This window comes from Marmota monax, unplaced genomic scaffold, assembly GCF_021218885.2.
Source record: "Marmota monax isolate L192 unplaced genomic scaffold, Marmota_monax_Labrador192_F-V1.1 WCK01_AAM20220418_F8-fsc00332, whole genome shotgun sequence".
NCBI classification, from domain to species: Eukaryota; Metazoa; Chordata; class Mammalia; order Rodentia; family Sciuridae; genus Marmota; species Marmota monax.
Window position 1 is genome coordinate 516,805 of NW_026693576.1, and position 24,433 is coordinate 541,237.

General features: G+C 35.8%; 1 protein-coding gene across 6 annotated transcripts in view; it reads left to right on the plus strand.

The window, feature by feature from the left end:
* Dlc1 (DLC1 Rho GTPase activating protein) overlaps positions 1 to 24,433 on the plus strand; it is a 470,384-nt gene that overhangs the window by 117,345 nt on the left and 328,606 nt on the right. The window lies entirely within an intron of this gene.

A 24,433-nucleotide genomic window follows, 5' to 3' on the forward strand; every position in this document is an offset into this window, starting at 1 on the left:
GATCTTCTGAGGCAGCGCCTCCTCTGCTGATGTCACCCAGTGAGGAGGTGGGGAGTGGTTTCACGGTGGAGTTAGAAGGGGATGGGGCAGGATCTGCCAGGGAGCATTCCAGGGACTCTGCTAAAAGCATTCTTTCTTCTTCTTCCCCTCCCCCACTTTTTTAAGCAAATATATATATATATTATATATATTTTATATATATATATATTCAAGGTATAGACAATATTTTTATATGCATAACTATTGTAAAATGACAGTCACAAACAAGCTAATGAACACATCCATCACCTCACATAGTTACCATTTTCTCTGTATGAGCTGAGAACACTTCAGTCCTACCTTCTCAGCACATTTCAAATATACAATGCAGAATGCTGTATTAACTATTTTCACCCTCTCTGTGGTACATTCTGTCTCCAGAATGGTATTCATCTTGACCTGGAAATGGTATTCGTCTTGACCTGGAAATGGTTTCGTCTTTGACATTGAAACTCTGTACCCCTTGACCAATGTCTCCTCATTTTCTCTCCTTCTCCCTTGCCCCTGGCAACCCTTATTCTACTATTTCTTAATAAATAATTAAGTTTGACTATTGACTCCATGTGTAAATGAGACCATACACAGCAGTGCCTGTCCCTTTGTGGAGACCTTGTTTTTCTTAGCATAATGCCCTCCTGCTTCACTCATATTGCAGCAAATATCAGGATTTCCTTCTGTTTTAGAGCTCAATAGTCTTCCATTATATACACCATCAGCCCTCTGTATCCATTGATTCAACCAACAGAGGATTAAAACTAAAGCTAACCTCACAATGATTACATCTGTACTGAACATATATAGACTTTATAAGAACTTTTACACAACATTTATATTTTATTAGGTATTATAAGTAGTCTACAAATGATTTAAAATATAAGAGGTTGTACATAGGTTATATTAAAATACTATGCCATTTTAAATATATATTTTTAGTTGTAGATGGACACAATACCTTTATTTTATTTATTTATTTTTATGTGGTGCTGAGGATCAAACCTACTGCCTCCCACAGGCTAGATAAGCACTGTACCACTGAGCTACAACCCCATCCCATATTATGCCATTTTTTTATAAGGGAATTGAGCATCTCTGGATTGGGGTATCCTTCAGGTGTCCTGGAACACATATCATGTTTTCTTTATCCATTCGTGCGTTGATGAGTATTTGCTTTGAAGTAACCATTGGGGTACAGATATCTCTTTGACTTGCTGATTTTATTTTTATTTTTTGGAATATATACCCAGTGGTGGGATTGCCAGATAGCTTATATGATAGCGCTGCTTTTAATTCTTTGAGGAACCTCCATACTGCTTTCCATGGTAGCTGTAGTAATTCCTATTAACAGGGTACATGTTCCCTTTTCTCCATATTATCATCAATGCCCATCATCTCTGGTCTTTTGCATAATAGCCACAGGTATGAAGTGATATCTCATGTGGTTTTAATGTGCATCTTCCCTTATGATTAGTGATGCTGGGCATCTTTTCATGTGCCTTTTGGCCATGTATATGTCTTCTTTGGAGAAATGTGTATTCAGTCTTTTGCCTACTTTTAATGAGCTTATTGTTTTGTTTTTGTTTTACTATTAAGTCGAGTAGGTTTTATACATTTGTGATATTAACCCTTTTTTAGATATATGGCATGCAAATATTGTATCCCAATCTATTATAGTTACCCAACACCTTATGCTTAAAAATCAAAATCAAAGACCCTCAGGAAATAAATTACTTTTATTCTGAAGTGCTTTGGACTTTTGTATGAGACACACGTGCTTTCTTCTTTCCTAGCTGAATCAAAGGATTATTTTATTCAAATGTTTTATTAAATTCTTCCACAAGAGGAAGTAACTTTATTCACTGAGGGGGGAAAATGAAGTTGAATGGGTGGCTGAGCACAAGTGAATTTATTGTTAGACAGTGTTTTATATAAACTACAAAAAAATCAAAGGAAATCCAATTGCCATTTTATACAAAATAAGCCATCCTGCCAAGATATGTTCCCACAATATTGAGCTATGATATCATTATTTGGTAGGTTCGAAATTAGACTTGCAATATATTAATTCTCTTCAAAATTTATGTTATTCCTTTGGGAAAACTCAAAAGCTTTGAGACATTTGGAAATCTGCAAAGACTTTTAGCAAAGCAATATCACAGCTCTCTGGACAGGCATTTTAAACAACTATTTGAAAGTAAATCAAGTTAAGTTATATAAGTTTTGTATCTTAATAATATTTTCCAATCATTTTGTATCACAAAGTTTTATACTAATATCAACATTCAAACAGATTTCAGTGCAACTTTTAGGAAATAGAAACTGATACAATCAGGTTTTTTTGATCTATATTTTACTTTTGCAAATACCTATAGTCACCTTTGCAAATACCTAAACTGATACAATCAGGTTTTTTTGATCTATATTTCACCTTTGCAAATACCTATAATTCCTGTTATTTGAGCATCACTATGTCAGCAGCAGTCCTGAACTCTTTATATTCATTCTCTCACTTAATGGCTACTGCATATAAATTTGGTAAAAATTGATCAATAAAAAAACTGAGACCTTCATAAATGTGAAATATACCTCAGGTTACAGAGGAATTAAGCGTTAGAGGTATTCTTCATTGCTCAGGAGTCAGGGTTCCAAAGCCCAATATTTTGGCTATAGTACAGCCGTCAGACCAGGCATTAATCTGAAAAACCTGCTGGGCGTGGTGGCACACGCCTGTAATCCCAGCAATTTGGGAGGCTGACGCAGGAGGATTGAGAGTTGAAAGCCCTAATGAGACCCTGTCTTTTAATATTTTTTAAAAGGGCTGGGATGTGGTTCAATGGTGAAGAGCCTCTAGGTCCAATGCCCAGTACCAAAGTAAATTTAAAAATAAATAAATAAAATAAAAAATTAGCAAAGCCAATCCTAATGAGATACACATTGGACATTTTTATCTAGGTCTGTGGATTGAACTTAGGCCCTTGTATATGCTAAGCATGTGCTACAACAGTGAGCTACACACCTAGTTCCTAGGATTCTTTTTTTAAATATGGGTATTTCAACACTGTTTTGAATTTATTTATTTATGTATTCATTTAATAGTATTGGGAATTGAATCTATGGCCTCATTCATGCTAGGCACAGGTACTCCACCACTGAGCTATATCCCCAGCCCCTAAGATTTTCTTTAAAGAAGTATTGACCTCAGCCTTGAAGTTTTTATTTATATCAAAAACTTTCAAAATCATAATAAAGAAGGATCTAAGTTAAAGAGTTAGAAAAAGAGTGATGTAAGCTCAATTAAAGTAAGGAAAGGAAATAATTAAGATACAAGTAAAAAATCAAGAAAATGAAAAGCAGACATAAAATGAAGAGAATCAATAACAAAGACATTGAGTCTTTGAAAACTTTAAAAGTAAATATATCAAGGTCTATCTAGTAGAGGAAATAAGAAAAAATAATATAAAATTAAGGCATAATTAGTATTTAGTGATTAAGAAGATAAGAGATTAATATAAATCTTTAAGTTAATTAGTTTGAAAACATATGAAATAGGTAGTTACTTAAATACTTAATAAACTGAATTTTAAAAAACATAGTCTTAAAGCACTGTTTTGAAAAAGTGTTTTAAATCATCCTGTAAAGAAGACCCAAGACCCAGATGATTTTATAAGCAAATTCTAATCAGTTTTGAAGAAACAGATCATTTCAGTCTCTTATAAACTATTCCAGAGATTAGGAAAGAATAATATCACTCATAAACATAGACCAAAAAAACTAAACAAAATATTGGCAAACAGATTCAGCAAAATAAATCAAGAGAAAATGCCTTAGTCAAATGGGTTTTATCTCAGGAAAAAAGGGTTAGTTTAATGTTGGAAAATTTATGTATGCTGTATTAAATCTACATAATATTTTAACAGATTAAAGAAGAAAATGATATGATTATTTTAAGAGATCCAAAAAGAGCCTTTGGAAAAATTCATCATCCATTATGAACATTAATACAATTACAAAGAACAATAATGCTTTACAAAATGAAGGACTAAAATAAGAAGAAACTAGAATTACCTTGGTCTAAGACAATCAGAGCTCTAGAAATCTGTAGCAAATTGCATTCCTAATGGGGATGTGCTATCGTGGTGTCTGTTCAACTTGAATTGGACCTCCACCCCAAAAGAAGCAGACAAAAATCACATTATATGCAGATTATTATCTACTTAGAAACCCTGCCTCCAAAATAGACAAATTATTAGAAAAAAAATGAAAAGCCTTAGTCAATCTGCAAAACTTGAGAAAATTTATATTTTTAAAATTGTCATTCACAAAAGCAATCCAAACTGTAAGTTATAAAGCAATCAATTCTTAAATATTATACATACATCAGCATGTTATGCTTCTGTGTAAGAAATTATAAAAATTTTTGAAAGATATTAAAGAATATCTAAATAAGTAGGAGGACATATCATGATCACACATATGCTCAAGATTGTGTAGATATCAATGCTTCTCAAGAAGTGGACCTTAAAGAATGGAATTCAAATCAAATTTCCAAGTTTTCAGGAAACTTGACAAACTGATTCTAAAATGTTCAGGGAAGCATGATGGTCAGAGTAGTTTGAAGAAGGAATTCAATGTGGGGGGAGTGACCCACCCAAATGTTTAAAAATCTCTTAAAAGATATTGTAATTAATATGGTTATTATAAAGCTATCGAAAACTGCTTAAAAATAAGACAGCATACCTAGAAATTTGGTATTTGAAAGCAGTACCCTTGAGGTCCAATGACAGATAAAAAATGTCATATTTTCCTCTATTGGACCTTGAGGTCTCTCAGGAAGTGACTATAAATGCTAATCTTGCCCTGGTGGGGCTCAAGACAAAATGGTCATGGATGTTTACAGTGTGACTTTATTTTTTTATTTTTGTTTTTCGAACATTTCTTTATCTCGATAGACAACTTAATGCCTCACAGTCTGGCCTGTGACCAGGCATCCTTGGCACAGGAATCTTATTAATACAGGAAGATACCTTTAATGGTTTGCGTCTGACTTGTGTTGGGTTTAATCCTACCAAGAGAGCCACTTTCTAGGAGGATCCTGACCAGGAGGCGAGTTAGGTTTGAGCATGTCAGTAAGATGGGACACAGAGCAGGCAGCTCAACAAAACACATGCAATAACAAAAACATTTATTACTCACAGATCCCAGAAAGAGCAGCACCCTCACAAGACCAACAAAGGGGGGCTGTAGAAGATACTCAAGGGCCTCATGTGTAGCTCAGTGGTAGAGCTCAACCAGCAGGTAGTGAGACAGAGAAAAAGCCAGGGACCTGTGGACCAAAGCCTTTAGTAGGGTTCAGAGTGTTACCCAGGCAGATTTCCCACAGGGAGTTCTAATTGGTGGGTTAGATTAAGCAGGCTTGGGCTCTGTGGAGTTGTCTTGTGATGGAGAGATGGTTACTGGTCTATCTGGGCAGTCCATGGAGGACATAAAGTCAGTGTGGGAAGTCAAGTAGTTTGTATCTAACATTATTCCTTAAGCCTTCACATACTCTAAAAATCAGAAAATCTTACTCCTAGCTTTATATCCTAGACTCATTCTTGAATTTGTCCTCCCAGAAAGGAGTACAAGAATACTAAGTGCATTAATGTTCAAAATGGTGTGAAATTAGAAATAATCAGAATGGTCATTGACAAGAGGATGAATGAGTACATTTAGCACATTGACACAATGTTACATCATGCAGATAGAAATTTAATTAGTCACTTCAACCCACAACACTAGATTTCTATGAATTAACATTGCAAAGAATAAAGGAAGTTTAAGAAGGTCACGTAGAGTAGTATACCTTAGTTAGAGCTCAAAAACAGAACTAAATAATACCTTACTTAAACATACATTATATGCAGCTTGAAAATATATATTTTTAAAAACCAAGGAATGAAAAACAAAACCAAACACATGGGGCAGTATTATACCTTCAGAGAAGCAGGGATGAGATAGGAGATGACCTTGCAGGTAGATGTAAGTCATTGGTCACATCCTAGTTCCAGGGAGGGATGGGGGAATTCACAGAGAATCTTTGTAATATTATGCTTTATCATTACATATTTGAGGCATATGTTTCATGTATCCACTGATATATTTAAATGCAATAAAGTGAAGCATTTAATGTGGTAACAAATGTGACCATAAAGATTTAGAAGGATTTTTATTGCTGTGCTTTCAGCTGATGTTTCTGAGATTTATTCTCCCTAATAAATAGTGAACTACTCAAGGGCAAGGATTTGGACTTTGAATTCCAGGTCATACTTGGTAAATATGATGCATGATGCATTGTCAGTAAAGAAAAAGAGAGTCTATTGTTGCTTTTTATTTGGTGAGGTTGGATCATATCTCACCCTGTGCCCTTGGCCTTTATAGAGCATCTAACACAAACATAAAGATCCCTTGGTCTGCGCACTCAGGGTTTTAGGAAGGTTTTTTCCCTCAACATCTTCCAAGAAATCCAACACTAGTTCCACCAATTCTCCCCAGGCCTCAGCCCACAACCAGGAGCCTTGCAGTTTTTACTCACTTTTAGCCTATATTTTAAGTCTTTCTGACTCTTAGAAAAAATTTTCACTGTGTTCAAACTTCATCTTGCATTCTCTTCTTTCTATCTTAGATTATCTCCTTTATTCATTTAATCCCTGAGACTGCAACAAGGAATTAGGCTAACTGTCATTTTCTCCTTCTAGCTCTTCTGAGCTCTTTCATGTCCCCACAAATAGAACTGCCACTCTAGCCCCAGATGGTCCTTTTTTCCTAATGGACAACTCTCTGGGGAAAGTTGATAATTCCAGCCTTTAAAGACATGGGTCCTGGGAATCCAGCAAAATGTCAGGTTCCTGTTTCCTCATCGGAGAATAATACGCCAAAAATAATAGCTATGAGTGGCTATTAGAACAATGTTGCTTCCTCATGACCAGAAATGACCGGTTCCAATTTGGAGACAATCGAGCACAGAAAGACTCCTGTGTCTTTATGTGAAATCTTTACCCAATTCACTGTTTTCAACAGACTTAATCCAAAGGTAAACAAAATTGAAGCTTTTCCATAAACAAACGTTAATAAGATATGGATAGAAAAACACCATAGTAAATATCCACTTACTCTTTTTCTTTTAGCACCAGGGAGTGAACTCAGGGACACTCAACCACTGAGCCATGTCCCCAACCCTATTTTTTGTATTTTATTTAGAGACAGGGTCTCACTGAGTTGCTTAGCACCTCGCTTTTGCTGAGGCTGGCTTTGAACTTGCAATCCTCCTGCCTCAGCCTCCCTAGCCGCTTACTGTTAATATGTATCAGATTACTGTCTTTTGTGTTTTGACTAGACCTGGAGAAACTAATCTATGTCCTATCAGGTGATATTTTAAAAGTATTCTCCTTCCCTTGTTACGTTTTGTTACCTGTTAGCAAAGATGTCAGAATTAACTCTTTGCAGCAAATGGTATCTGAAACTTTAAGTCTTAATCAAGGCCCAAATGCCAGAAATCATCTTCTCAAAAGAATGGCAAACCTGTGGCTTGCGGTAGTTCAGTGGTAGAGCTCATGCCTAGTAGAGACAAGGCCCTGGATTCCATCCCCAGCACAGCAAGTAAAAAAGAAACACCTGCTCCATATTCAGTTATGCCTCTAAATAACAGTCTTTTGAGAAACTCTTTGAATGATGACAACCTGATAAAGAACATCTTCTAAATTCCTTGGCCAATTTTGCTAAGAATATACATGAGGCTGTGAAGATATTTTGATGCAAAATTCCAGAGGTATGTTGTCTGTGATGACAAAGGAGAAACCAGTTAGTTCTAATTTGTTTTTATTCTTTGTGCTAATGATACCTATACATCCCAATGAGTTAGCCATAAAGTCAGAGGGTCATGAGGGTTGCAGAAGCTGCTGCAGCTGCCAACAAAGCATGTGTTCAATGCTCTTGTCTAAACACAGTGGATGGAATGAGCTCCAAATCCTTGTAAAATAACTTTGACCACAATCTTGCATATTTCTTCTACTTTCAAAAGGATGTTAGATTTCCAGGTACAGACACATTTGCAATAACACAAACGATCAAGACCCTAAAAAGCAAAGGCATTTTATTATTCTCATTAGAATGCCAACTAGGTTGTCAAAGTAAAGTTCACAGGAGGACTTAGTGATTTTCCAATATTGTTGACACATCATGGTATTGTACTTGTAGATTACAGGATGAAATGAAAGATGAAGAATGGGTATCTTTAAAAAAAAATTTAGTTGTTGATTGACCTTTATTATTTATTTATTTATTTATATGCAGTTTTGAGAATCGAGCCCAGTGCCTCACACATGTTAGGCAATCACTCTACCACGGAGCCACAACCCCAGCCCAAATTGGTATATTTTTAATAAAACTTTTTCTTGAATAGATTTGGGTAGGATTTGTATGGACTAAATTGAAATATATTTACTAAATAATGCAACTTATACACCCTATGGTCTTGCAACAGTAGTTCTACATTCTGCTAAGAAAGGGCTGGCATTGAAAACAGTAAGTCTCATTCTGCTCCATCTGTCCCCATAATGCAACTGTCCCCCTTGTCTTACAGATAAGGGCCAGAGTGAAAAAGAGGAAAGATTCTAGACTGTGCTTTCTCCCTGATATTGCTCAGGCAAAACAAGCTGGATAGGAGCAGAGACGAATGCCTCACTAACATTGCCACTAAGCATACAGAAGCATCTCATTGTGTGTCCCAGGCACCACCAGGTACATTGTCTCTGCCACTCAAGTTCTGTGATCTTGGTAAGTCATTGAAACTGCTCAAAAGGACACTGAATGTCACACTTCACAGCAGGAATGGGAAAGGGATAGAAGAAATGTTCCCTCTAAAGAGTCATGGCATAGTTTGAAATCAATAGTAAACATCATTATATTTCAGAAATGGACAAATATTGTATTATTATTATTATTATTATTATTATTAATCATGATGGGAGATAAACCACACAAAAATCTCATCTAATAGAGATTGATAACTTCATGATGCTATCTATGTCACCTATAAATAGAGTCATGCCCTTGGCAAGACAAGGTTGGAAGGGAAAAGACAGGAAGAGGCCAAAAATGTTCATGTTTGTTATAGAAATGAAGGAAAATTCCTGTATGTATATTAAATATTTAGAAATACTCTGGGGACTGATACGCTGAATTTTCACATAAAGAGATAGAGAATCATTCCAACACACATTGGTATGGGGTACTAAGTCACTGGCATGATAGCTTGCATTATTACCACATTATGTCTGTGCATAGGATGCTGCCCATTCCCACTTACACACACACACACACACACACACACACACACAGAAACACATACACACACTGTGAAACAAACCATCATGATTCCTTAAAGAAAAGGTATCTGTTTTCAGAATTAGCACTCATAGTACCAGTGTTTGCCGTTTGCACTGGGATTCCTAAGGATGCCTGATCTTGATATTACATGTCAATCCTGCACATGCAATTATTCCCTTTACCTTTGGAATATCAACAGTGCTCTGTAAGGGAAGAAGGGAGGAAAGTTTCTGTGACCCTTGAATTTGACCCACACCATCACCTCCTTGGGTGCCTCCCCATCGCCTCTCAAAAACCTGCACTCTCACAGATTTACTCACCAGACCATTTAGGGTGACACTCATTACCTTGGGATATACATGTTTATTTACTTTATCCATTTCTAGAAGATCCTCCAGGATAGAGACCATTTTTTATTTGCTTCTGCAACTCCAGTACAAAATCAGGCGAAAAACACTTCTATACAGACTAGATGAATGAATGTACAGAGCTTACAGTGACCCTAGAAGATAGTATGGAAGTCTTTTAAGTAGACAACCAATATTCGCTCAGATTTTATCATGAACAAGAAAGGCACTTTGCAAGGAAGAAGCTATGGAAAATCAAAGTTTCTAGAAGAAACATAGACCTTAAAACACGCTGAGGCAAGTAGACAGGCCTTTTTAGATATAAATGAGTACAAGGCAGTGCACTTTAACAACCTGCATGTGATACAGATGGCATGTATCAGGCAAGGCGACCTCCATAACTCTGGAATTCATTTGTTCACTTGTTGGATAGTTCTTAATCTATTGCTCAGACCATTCAAACACTGCCCTAGTGGTTTAGCCTAGGGCAGTGAGCATAATTGTCCATAGAAGGCTCAGAGGGGGCGGTATGAAGTAATTTCAATTGAATTGGAAAATGGGCAGTTTCAGGAATAGACAGAGGAGAATGAGAACCGAGCTTCCAGGCACCAGACACCCAAAGTAACTTTGAGGGAGTGGAGTGGGTGCTCCCCAGGCCATCTTCCTCCTCTTGGACTTATGAAAAGACTTGATTACAAAAAATCTTTTTATAGAGAATGTTGTGTGGCATTTGTATCCTACTTTTATTATGCTTATTCACAGGAAGCAGTTTTCCCATAACATTTCCCTTTTTTCTAAAAATCAAAGGGGTCACTCTTTAGGCCGGATGGGAAAGGGAAAATGATAAGCTGGCTGTGCTGGAGAAGTGGGCCAGTGTTGGCTCAGAGCATTATGATGTGCTGAGAGTCCTGAGGCCCAAGGCTCTCACTAGGCCCTCCCCGCCCCGCCCCCACCCTGTCAGGAAAACACAGTGCAGTTCCAAGGAACAGGGAGATAGGACCCGTTTCTCCAAGAGGGAAACTGAAAAGCCCCAGTAATTAGCCTCAAAGGAGTCACTTCGTCATTACACAGCTGTGAGGAGGGAGGGGAAAGAAAAATTTTTACAACTTATTTATTGACACAGTTATCTGAAAAATAAAATCAGGAAGCAATCCAGGGCTTGGAATCTCTGTGAAAAGACCACCTTCTGACATTGGGAAAGATCCAGAGGAGGTCAACACCCTCTACTTCCTGTCCCAGAGAAAGAGAAAAGGGAGACCAAATGAAAGAGGGGGGAGGGAAAGGAAGAGAGAAATCTGAAAAACATAGAACTTCACAGAGCTTAGAAATTCTCCAGAGATAGAGCAAGGGTGGGGGGGGAGGAACTTTCCAGAGAGCTGCTCTTTCAGAAGTGCTACTTTTAGAAAATCAAACTTACAGTTGGTTGGGTTGTTTGAAAACCATGTCTTATTAGGGAAGAATTATTATTCATTAGCTGGATAAAACAAATAGATTGATCTGTTGGGATGGAATTGAATAAGGCTGACATTTTTAGCTGCTTAGTAAGTTAGATTTTTATTCTACAAAAGAATATATTTTCAGATGAGAATTGGTCTTTAACATAGGATTGTACACATTAGTTCCCAAACTAACAAGAAGTAAGCTTTTTAGAGATTTTTCCCAAAAGTGATAAGCACACCTTTGTGTTCTAAACGAAGAAAAGGTAGAGGCTTGTTTTTGAGTATTTGTTATACATGAGAAGGATAAGGTAGTAGTAGACGTACCACCAAATCTGCGTTGAGGGGGGAAAAAATTGTGATTATAGATTCAGTCCATATTTCAAAAGGTCATTCAAAATGCTTTCAACTACTGACGTATGAATTGCCAGCAACATTGGTGATTTCAGAATTGTGGTACTGACTTCATATCAGATGACGGCTTTCAGATATTGTACAGTGTGATCTCTATGGTCATAGAGTATAAAGTATTATTTTGGAGTTTTCTCAAATGCCAGCTTAGCATTTCAAATAGCAAGGGAATTCCTTAATGGGCTCACGCTATAGTAGAATATTTTATTGACTATCTTATCAAGGCTCCAAGAAAATCAAAACTTCAGTTAGTAGAAATAGCAGTGGGCTGAGAGCAGGAGTTCTGTGTTTTAGTTCTTAACCCAGTTTGACCCTGGGAAAATCAATTTCTCTTTCGGAGCTTCACATCCCTTATCTACAAAGCAAGGGGCTGAGACTTAGATGATAGTTAAAGTTTTTTCCAACTGTAAAATTTGGAGCTTTTCAAAATTGCTTCATTGAAGTTACACAACAGCAACTTCAGTAACAGTGATAAACATATAATGTTCAAATTTTGAGTAGAATTTAAATTCTTAACTCTGAAAATATTTGATTGTAGAATTTCCATATATGAGTTCAACTTTGTTCTGTAGTTTCTAGAATCATTCCATTTTTTTTTTTTTGAATGGCTTTACAATAGCCCTCTCATGGTTCTTATCGAATCACTTCTATAGTTTAATAAAATACTTTGAAGAAGATAAAAAATAATAATTTGAAGAAATTACAAATAATTCCTCTCTTCAACTATTTCCACACTATACTGTAACACAAAGGCAATAATTAAAGGGTGAAAATTACTTTTTTTCCTTCTACATAAGCAAAAATTGATTATCTTATAATGGGGCAGGAGGAGTTAATTTGCATCCTTGAAATAAACTACCTGACTCCAAACAAGGGTCTATGTGACCTTTGTTTTTATTTGTTTAAACCATTAGTTTCCTTTAGAAACTGTGCACATTTTATTCTCTTTAGTTTATATCTCCTTAGCATTTTCTATAACACAGTTACGTAATTAAATTAACTAAACTTTCTTTTTAAAAAATAAATATTATAGTATCTTCCATTCTCTCATAACATACATTTATAAAATGTTTTTCTACTTTTTTTTTTTTTTTGGTAGCCGGTATTGAACCCAGGGGCATTTAACCACTGAGCCACATCATCAGCCCTTTTTATTTTTTATTTTGAGACAGGGTCTCTCTAAGTTGCTCAGGGCCTTCCTAAGTTGCCGAGGCTGGCTTTGAACTTGAGATCCTCCTGCCTCAGCCTCCTGAGCCACTGGGATTATAGGTGTTCCCTACTACACTGTGCTTGCACTTCATTTTATACCCTTTGGAAGGAACATCTTATTTCTTTTTCATTAGTGCATTATAGTTTTACATAATATTGGGGTTCATTTTAACATAATCATACCTGCATGGAATATGATTTATTTCATTTCAGTCCCTAATATTTCTTCTCCCTTCCCCTGCTCCCTTTCCTATAATCTACTGATCTTCCACTTTTTCGTTTTATTTTTTTAATTGGTGCTTTACAGAGATACATAAAGGTGGAATTCACTGTGGTATACTCATACATGGACATAGCATAATTTGGTCATTTTCATTCAGCAGTTCCTCCCTTTCTCTGGTCTCTTCTCTCTCTCCTTCCATCCTCTTCCTCTATTCCCTTGATATATCTTTTATTTTCATGGGATTCACACCTCCCCCTCTTTATTTTGTTCTAGATACTTCATACCTTGACTTCCTGAGTCTAGCTTATTTCAGTTAGCATGATGCTCTCCAGAGGGAGATTTTACTTCTAACTTCATCTCTCTTGGTTTAAACTTCTAAGAATTTTCTATTCATCATAACAATTTATAACAGAATAGGATAGGAGGGTATTTTATAACATATATGATATTTGTTTGACAGCAGCACATTTTAAGTAATTCAACCAAATAAACACAGGAAATGGTGGCTTTAAAAATAATTTTGTCTTCATTCTTTCATCCAGTAAACATTTATTAGATAGTGTGAACTGGGTATAATACTAGGTTCAGGGAGAGTTTACAATATTCTTAAAAAGAGAGAGAGATAAAAAAAAAAACAACAACAACAACAACTTAGTGCAACAAAAGAGCCATTCCCCAAAATGGAAATGTATCAAGAACATAGATTTTAAATCCAATTTTTGAATTGAATTCAGATTACCTAAGGTACAATTAGGCTCTTTAAAAAAAAAATAGCATTGTTTTCAACTATGACAAATACATTGTGCAGCCGCACAACCCACTGATAACATTGCAGGTTTAATTATGTTCCCTTGATCTTCAACTTCATGCACAGCTGGGTCAAGTGCTGTAGCAGAACTCGGTCAATGTCACAGTCAAGGTCAGCAGAACCAGTGTTTAGAGCTGACCCTAGCTTTAACACCAGAAGCACCACAAAGCCCACGTTAGTTGGGGGCTTCTACCTGTCAAGTTCCCTATGAAAAAAATGGAGCACATAATTCCTGCTTTCCAGGACGATATGGGCAAGGTAGAACACACCTGCCTGCCTGTGAAACTCTTGGCCAGTGCACTACACAGCAGCATGCTACACTTGAAATGAAAAATAAATGATAAGAAAAAGGGCAGCGTGGAAAGAAACAGCAGAGCTGTGCGACGTTCAGTAACCATGTAGCCGTGAAAAAGGCAAAAGTTTAAAGACTGCATTTGGGTGTAAGCCATGACTCTCAAATTTTACTTCACCTGGTTGTTTTTGTCTACACCATTGTACACAAATGGCTTGATGGCCCTGAAAAATTTAATAAGTGTCTCCAGTACCACAGGAAACATTGTGGCCACTGTATTAAGAAGATCCTTGCATCTTCCTTATGGAAGAAGTTCCACCTCAAAAGGTATAGATGCAAAGTCAAAAAAACCCTTAGATTTAACTCAAGAATTGTGTCAAATCATTCCTACCTCGTTATCAACTTCCTTGTCAGGGAAAAAGGAGAATTCACTTCCTTATAAACTTCCCTTATGTACTTCTGAGATCATATGTAAGTGATAGTATATAACCCTAAAAACATGTGAAAAGGCTATCATTACATTTGGGGGACCACAACCTACTGGAGACAATGAATTCCAAAATAAAAATTTAATGAAAAGCAACCAGAAAATCTGTTATAAAACATAATATCCTGGAACTGCCCTTCAGGAATTCTGATTCCAGTATCTTTGGAGAGGGCCCCAGGAATAGACAATGTTAATTATCATCTCCCACCCTGAATCTCCACATGCCCTGGTACTTGGAAGACTCCACCAGTATAGATTTTAGAGAGACCATGCTTTTGTGAAACATTATATTTTGAGTATCAAACAAAGGCTATAGTTCATCTTACCAGAAAAACAAGTATTATATGTAACACTAATTAGTTTAAAAATGTATAGGTTCAGAGACCCCCTTCTGAAGTTGTTAGGAATCTGTGGATATCAGAGTCAGAACCTACTAATCTAAATTTTACTATTACAGAAATTCTTTTGCATATCTGGGAAAAAAATGATGGTTTTTTTTTTCCTTTTTTTAGATACAAAACTGCCCCCAATCTGTTTTCCATCAGTTGTAATTTCACCTTATGTTTCTCACTTCAATCAACTTAAATCTTTTAAAATTTGGCAATAAAAGGAAATAGAAAATGAGGTTCAATCTAAAGGCCCTACGTTTGGGTTCATTTGGTTGGTTCATTTCTTCATTCATTAATTCACCAAAACTTGTCTTTAAAGAGTGTCCTAAAAACTTGGAAAAAAAAAAAACTAGATAAAAATCAACTACAAAGCAGAAATAAAAATAAGAAAGTAAAAGACAAAAAGTCTTTCTCTTATTACATATATATTGTAGTAAGGGAGATAGGTAATATATATTAAAAGGTACATATATTAAAAGTTATAAGCAAAAATGCAGCATCGCACATGGTGCTACATGAAAATAAAGCAGGAAATAGAGATAGAAAATGTAATTTTACATGGAGTGGCCAGAAGAAGACCCATTGTGAGGTCGACATTAAAGAAAGACTTATAAAAGAGAAGGCAGTGAGCCGTTTTCCAGGTGTGGGGAAGAGTCTTCCAGTTCAACCAGGGTGGAGGGCTCAAGATAGGAGCTGGGAAGGCAGAGTGGCTGAACCAGATAAGGGACGTGAAGCTTGAATGACATGAGGGCCTTGGCAATCCTGAGGTCATGGAGGATCTCTGACTCTTACCCTGTCTGTTGTAGGAGCCTTTGAAAGGTTTTGAGGAGAGGAGCACACAACCCAACACAGGTTTCCACAGGGCAGTCAAATACGTTTCTGTGTGGGCCGCCCATGTCCAATGTATACCATGCGTGCCTCTGAACATGTCCGACTGATACACAGTACTCTGCCTCCTCTTTTTTCTTTACCAACAGCAAATATTTTCATACTTGTATCCATTATATTTGCTTTTATAAGTAAAGGAACTGCAAAGGAGTCATTTATGAACAAAGGAGTCATTTCACCAATTTGGTGGTGAACTATCTGGAGATTCCAAAATCCAATCAATTCTCACATCTTTCGTAGAAATAATTTATTTGCTCATTCAGTTATTCAACAAATATTTATTGTGAGTCTTCCAAGTACCAGGCACTCTGCATGCGGAGATTCAGTGAAGAACAAAACAAACAGAGTTCCCACACTGTACAAAATCCTTTACATGCTTATATATCCTCCACAGTCTTTTCCACCTACATACTCCACAGACTGCAATCCTGGTGCTACACCTTCTACAAATATTAAGAAAGCCTTTCACACTCTTCTGTATTGTGTACCCAGTTTCATTCCCAGTCGAACTCCTCCTTCCTCTATAATTTTACTGAAATTTGATCATTATACTTTGACTTCTCAGGAAGTTGGTGGAAATGATCTTTTAAGAAAATAATGTACTTCGTGAATGTCTTTTGCACAGTATTTTAAGAAGACAGTAACTCTTTTTCCTTAATAGATATTTCAAACCAACCGAATCAAATTTTTTCCCCAACCACTTCTTTGCTTTCTCATATTACATGCTAGTTTGCTTTACAAGATTTTTTTTAATGCTTATAAAACTATGACCTTGTATAAGTTTCCCAGGAGACACGATTCTCAGCATTTTGTTGGACAAACATTTTTTTTTTCTTGCAACTACATGGACAAGCCAAACTGCACGTAGTCCAAAAAATAATCTTGCCTTTTTTCACTACACTATTTTTTTTAAAAAATTCCATATTCAAGGAATCCTCATGCAGTGGAAATGAAAATATTTTAATTTTACCATTTGACCATAAGGACATTAAGCTTTGGCATATGTAGTAAAATAATTTAACACTCTGGGAAAGAGTTTATTGTATGTTCTCATTTTAGTTGTTAACTGAATGGACATGAGTAAGGTCCATTTATATTTAAGAAAATAAATACACTTCAAAGTTGTATTTATTTGCTTAAATAGCACAAATCGGTAACTTTTATATCCTAATACATATTTTAGCACCTCTTAAAGAAGAAATCTTTATAACTAAATTAAGCTATAAAATCACAACACTTCTATAATTGTGACTAAGTACAGTACTGTTGGGTTTCAACTTAGAAGAAATTAAATAAAAAGAAAACCTTGCCAGATTAGTGGCATTTCTATAAATTCTTTTGAGAATAATCAGGAGATTTCAAATGAGATATTGTTTCCTTAAGCCAAACAAATGAATTGGCTGTTCAGTTTAGACTCAGTAAATGTTACTACTTGGGAAAAAAAAAAATCCCTGAATCCATCTACCCTTTTAGCATCCATCTAAGGAATTTCTCTGTTTGTATAATTATAACAAATTAAAAACGGAAATATTTATAAATGATTTGTTGCTTTACTGACATTTTTTGAGAAAATGAATCCAGTGTTCTTAATGCTGCTATATACCTACATTACATCTTTCTTCATTTTGAAAAATAACTATGTATGTCTAAAATAAAGTATCTTTTGATCTTGGTGAAAAGACTGAAGAGACTCATTGTGACTCATTGTGACTTACCTACTTTTCATTTCTCCTATCAAGGATTAACTTACTTGATAGGTTTATTGTGAGGATTAAGTGAGATAATGACTGTGAACTCATTCTGAGAGCACAAAAAGCAAGAAACTGCCAAGCTGCTATTGTTATTGCACTATGATCACTCACATCATGGACATTCTCCTACGGAAATCACAAATGGCACATATGTGGAGGTAGTTATGCAAATGCTGCCATGACAGAATATCTCAGTGAGGAGGTCATCTGCTCCCAGAGCCACCATGCATATCTGAGTAAGACCTTAGACTAACCCTAATAAACTAAAAATTTATCAGATGAGATCAGTACAGTTTGGATTGATCAGATATGTGGCAAAATCAGCATTTTCAGGTTTGAGTTATTAGTTTTGCTATGTGTGAAGTACCGGGGAAAACACATTTCATCCTAAAATCAGTGGTGATCATCTTAAGGTACTGAGCAGCGGAGTTGGTGGACAAAGGAACAATTTCACTTGTCTACTTCTACCTTTTCTAGTGACTGTAAGATTGACATGTGTACCTGAGGCCCCAGTAAATGATGGAATCATACTCAATGTGTCAAATTAGGCATGAGGATATCTGGATAGTTTTATATCAAGTAGAAATTGTTTCAGTCTCTCCTTTAGCCACCCATTGGCGAACAGGAATTGAGTTACCTTGCCCTCTCACCATGTGATATTAATTTACAGAACAGATACAGCTACTGAAGTCAAGGCAAATTATAGGCAGGTATAGATTTAATCATATTGAGGTACATTTTTAAAAAACGAACTAGCTTAATGTCTGGTTTATACTCATGTTCATATTTCAATTTGTAAAGAAACTATATTTATTTTAAATATTCGGTTCACTTAAGACTTTTCAAATGATAACTCTTCAAATGTCTCTGAAGTCTTTTTGCATCTTGTCTATAAGATCTTTGAAGACTTACCTTTCAAATAAAATGGAATGTTATGTGCAGTTTAAAGTAAGTCAGGCTTAATGACATTGATGGGTGCATGCTCTTTGCATGACACAAATATCAAACTGAACCTCATTACTATATATCATTAATATGAGTTAATGAAAAATTCTTTTTAAAAATTTAAATAAGTTAATTTAACATGGCAAAAAATAATTATACACCTTTGTTTTCTTAAATACATAGACCTTTTATTTTCCTTTAACTCATTGTTATCTTAAGAAAATTTGACCCATGTATATCCTTTATTTTTAATCATGATTAAAATTAAAAATCATTAATATGATTTTATTTGGAAAAATTTTATACATGGCTATTAATTTTTTAAAAGCCTGTCTTGTTCAATGTCTTATAAAAACTTTTAAGTCTTAAAATGTGAAGTCATCAAAATATCACTAAGTTATACACTAGAAACAGAAAAATTTCAGAAAATAAAGTGTACTGTTTCAGGTAAGATAAATTGCTTTTTAAAGTTTAAATTTCTTTTAAAACTAAGCCATCTAAGTTTTATTACCCACAACTTATAATAATGTGTTACTGTAAAATTTCTTCTTTCTTTAACTTATAGGAAAATGATATAGAAATTAGGAGTTATAAGATTTGGGGACTAAAAATTGACAATCTAATGGCACATACAATTCCTGACTGCCACAGTAATAGAGAGTTGGGGAAACCTGTAATCTAGTGTTGCAAAGTTAGAGCTATCTCCAAGTTGAAATGTTTTCCCCAATTAGATAAAAACCGGTTGTCTTCTTGAATTAGATTTGAATTTTCCTTCACATCATATCACAACCAACCACCACTAGCCTATAGAAGAAATCATTCCCCCGTGTCAGATTCTTAAAGCCTGTCTTGTGTTTGCCAATGTTTGCCAGATAGAAGTGTTAAAATTGCACTTCTTGGGCTAACTACAGCAAATATCAACACCGTTTCCTCTTTAAAAGAGATAGTTATCCCTCATTTAATCCTGAATGCATTGCTCCATGAGTTCCAAAATGACCTTTTTTTGTTCTTCTTGTTACAAAGGCAAAACTTCCCTTCATTTCTATCATATCAGCTCCACTGGGGCTGAGCTATATGCCAATCTCCACATCCCCAAAGACTATTATTTACTCAAGCCCAACAGTATATTTAGTTTTCTACATAAAAAGAGGCTTTGTCAAGCACAGTGATCTCTGATTCTAGGTCATTTCACAATACTAGGATGATTTTTCTTAATTGCTTTAGAAGGTTAACCTCTGGAATGATTGTGGCTTATAAGGTACAATGTGTTCATTAAATTGGCTTCTTCAGTAATTCATGAAATGCTTGCAAACTGGCATCAGTTGACTGAGTTTATTCCGGTCTTTAAACAAAATGGCCACAGCAACCCAGGAAAGTAAAGCAGGAAAAAGTATAGTTGCCTCAAAATCTCCTGCAACTGCCAGGAAATGATCAAAACAACAACCAGCCAGTCCTGTGAGTCTCCTTTGCTGCCATATCTGCTCTTGTACATTAAGGGCAGCATATCAGAGATGGCATCTTCTGCATGAGAAATGGTCTAAGCCAAGATAAATGTCTTCTGAAATTAAAAGGAAAAATTCAACATTGAGCAGTATGGGTAAGGAAGGGGATGGGATTCAACTTAAGAAGGATGATGTGGGCACTTCTGTTAAAGAACATTTTAGGAGATGCAGGAAAGAAGCTGTTCGTTTCGGCCCGGGAAATCCCATGACTCTTGCTTGAAAATACACTTCCATTCCAGGGTTTCATGATTCATGACCAACTTTTTTTCCATGTGAGTGTAAGTGGATACCACAGTGACACACCACAGGCTGAGCAGTCATGAAGGGAAGTGAGTCACCTGGGGAAGAGGCCTCCCCAGCCACCATCCCAAGGTTGACCCACTTTGCTGGAAGCACTTTCCAAGATGAGCTTTGTCTGAAAATCTCTGCTCTTCAGAAGAGTCGATCTATTAACATTTGGTCTTTCATGCTGCCAGATATAAGGCCTTGAGCCTCTCAGAGATTTTACTATTCTATGGAAAAACTTAGAAGGACTTCTACCCACAGCCTTCTAAAATCTTTCAGAGCCTCTTTAAAATGCACGTAGGTTTTCTGAAAACTTTGTGCCTATAGGAATGATATTTTCATATTTGAGATTAGTTTTCAAAGTACTCTCAAAGGGTCAAGAAAATCGATTTAGCTGATCTAACAGAACAAATAAACAAAAACAAAAAGTAAGAACAAAAATTAAACAAAAGTTACATCATCCAGCATTAAAACAAATGTTAGAAAAAGTTTTCTTGTATAATCTTATACTTTTATTCTTGACCTACTCTCTTATAAAGCAAAATTAATCAAATCTTAGGGAAGAGATTTTGTTCCAATATTTATCTCCTAGAAGAATTAAAGTCCTAATATCTAGTGAGAAACTTTTCTGTCTTTTCTAAAATATTATTGAGGCATGGTGGTGCACTCCTGTAATATCAGTGATTCCAGGCTGAGGCTGACGCAGGAGAATCATGACTTCATGGCCAACCTGAGCAACTTAGCAAGGTCCTATGCAACTTAGCAAGACCTTATCTCAAAAATTTTAAAGATAAATAAATAAAAAAACTGGGGACTTAGCTTAGTGGTAAAGAAACCCTGGATTCGATCTTTAGTATTAATTAATTAATACTGGAAAATAGGTAAGAGAAGAGGCTCTAGGGTCAACAAAACTAGACAGAAAAATTCCATTTTCACCATTTACTAGTTGATTGAATTTCATTGAGAGCAATAAAATACTGATACTATGTGGTGAACTGATTCCAGACAGAATTACATTTGCCTTAACCAAATCTAGTTCATACCAAGTAGACATTACTCAACATCACCTAAAGAGCCAGCATCAAAAAACCATGCTTTACAATAAAGCAGAATTACATAATATTAATAATGAATGCACAAAAATGTTTATTATACATACAGTATATATTTTAATCTCAATATTGGAAAGGAATAGCCTTTCAGGATGATAGCTTTATATCCATAGAAAGTGTATAATATTCTTTTTTTTTTTTGTACTGGGAATGGAATCCAGGAGTACTTTAATAATACATTGACAGAACTTTTCACTTTTTGTTTTTTTATTTTGAGAGAGGGTCTCACTAATAGGTGAGATTGGACTTACACTTAAAATCCCCCAGCCTCAGCCTCCCAAGTTGCCTCAAAGGCCACTTGAGCCTTTGAGGGTCACTGCACCTGGAAAAAATGTGCAATATTGGGATCCTAATATCAACTTTTGGAAAACAAATTTTTAATAAGTGGAGACTAGTTGCCTCCTCATTAGTTAATGTGTGAAGGCTGGGGACCCTTGGAAGGAGTAAAAGTTTAGAGAAGTGTTTTAAAAATCCAAGAGATGTCAGAACCAAATTCTAAACATTTTTTTTTCTTTTCGTTTCATTCTTTACTAAGTATACACTGAACCAAAAATTTCTGACTCGAGAGTGTGTTGATTTAAAATTTAGTCATGACTCAACAACATGCCCAGGCCATGTTCGCCAATAACAATTTTTCGCATTGAGAAAGGTTTGTGGAAATCAAAAGACAAACATAAGAAATGAGTGCTATTTTCACATTTCTCACAATTTAAAAATGGCAGAGAAAGAAAAAGAATAGATTTATTAAAATGCCCAAATATAGTATATTATGCATGAGAGTAAATTTTATTATAACATTGCTAAGATACATATCATATATTTTATTATATCATATATTCTACACCCATGAGAATGTTGATTGATACCCTGAGAGCAAAATGAGCAACTTAGAAATTTCAGTGATTTTGAGGGCAAATGTTATTTTTGGCCATTGTTTTCCACGCATCTGTGTTCTTGGTTATGTTATTATTTTTTTATTCTATTAATAAGGAATATTACCCCCATTCCCTGAACTTTGTAAAGCTAATCTTCCACTGGAGTTCTTCTTTCTTTCTTTTTTTGGGGGGATAGGGAGGTGCTAGGGATTGAACTCAAGGACACTCAATCATTCAGCCACATCCCCAGTCCTATTTTGTATTTTATTTAGAGACAGGGTCTCACTGAGTTGCTTAGAGCCTCACTTTTGCTGAGGCTGGCTTTGAACTCGAGATCATCCTGCCTCAGCCTCCCAAGCCACTGGGATTATAGGCGTGTGCCATGGCCACCGGCATTTTCCTTTTTTAATTAATTAATTAATGTTTTTAAATTTTTTTTAGCTGTAGATAGACACACTATCTTTATTTATTTTTTTTAATGTGGTGCTGAGGATCGAACCTAGTGCCTCACACGTGGAAGGCAAGCGCTCTGCCACTGAGCTATAGCCCCAGCCTCTCTTTTTTTAACTTAAAAAAAAAATCAAAACTTCATTGACGCAGTTGTTCTGTTCTGTTATGTAATTGATATGATAATAAATCTTTCCCATAGCCCTTCAAGTAACATATAAAGCTTTTAGTCAATGGGCTGATCAGTATTTCAGTCAATAATCTTATGATCAAGTAATAATGGAGAACATTCCCATCTCCTTTCTTAGGATTCTCTAAGGACACCTCTCTCCTTGGGGATGATGTGTCCTAAAAATGGGCACAAGAGCCTGAAATGTCTATTACTTGGTACTCTCAGCTGCACATAGATAGGCTTAACTAAGCTTGGCTCCTTGGAGAACTTACAGGTGCTGAGTATGCGAATTCCTGAGGTTTTAAAGCAACTATTTAACCTGGAAAAAGAGCTGTCTGGGTTATTTTTGTTTTGTTTTTCTTTCTTTTACAGCTGTTGTACCTCAGGGTAGGATGATATCACTCAGAAAAGAGGTCTCCCTATAATAAAGTCTTGTTAAGTCTGTAGTCACTGGTCTGTCATAGATGCCAATTCTGTACTCACTCATTACTGTGGCTTGAGTAGAATTAACCAGGTGCTCTGCCCTCATTTGGTTGTTCTGGGTGACAGTTTTAATCACTGCTGGTTCCTTACCTGGTACCTCTGTTTGTCCCCTGGAGGAGGCTGGTATTCCCTTCCCTGGCTTGCAGCCTGTGTGAAGATCTAACCTATGCGCACTAGTGCTTTTGTCTGAAGTACAGGCCTGTGTTTGTTGGTGCCTAGAGCTTCCTGCTTCCTTCTGATCACACATTTACCCTCCCTCCTCCAAAACAATTCTTCTTTCTGTTCCTGGTTAAAGATCTGATGAATACAGCAATCTGTTGCCAACTGCCCAGTGACTTTTAGATAAAAGTAGAAAGACACTAAAAGTATGCTGTAAGATCAAATCATGACACTGTTAATACTCTCTCTCTCTCTTTTCTTTCTTTTTTCTTTCTGTTATCTCTGTCCCTCCCTCATTCCCTCCAATCTTACCCCCTGCCTCCTTCCTTCATCCTCAGATATGGAATTTGAAGAATACAGGACTTCATACACAAATGATTCAGCCCTTTCACTGTTTTGTGGAAATTGTGGAGTTATTTTTTAGGATTTATGACCATGCCATACTTTGAAATATTCCTGTACTGAATGTTTTTCAAATTGCATTGAAAGTATTTCCATGAAGCATAATTGTCACTAAATACTTAATATAATCGTTCTAAATTCTTCTAACATTGAATGATATTTGCTAGTATTGTAATTTTAAAAGGCAATAAGCAGAGTGGAATGATATTTATAATAAAAATGACTGAAACAACAAATTTGTGAGAGGAGAAATACTATAGCTTGTATTAATAAAAATTTAATGTTATTTGAGTCTTGAAAATAATATACTAAATTGTTTTTAATCACATAGTGATGCATTTTATTCCTTTGATAGCAGATAATGCTCCCAAGCTTGCTACATCCATCACCGATAACTTCTCTCTGTCACTC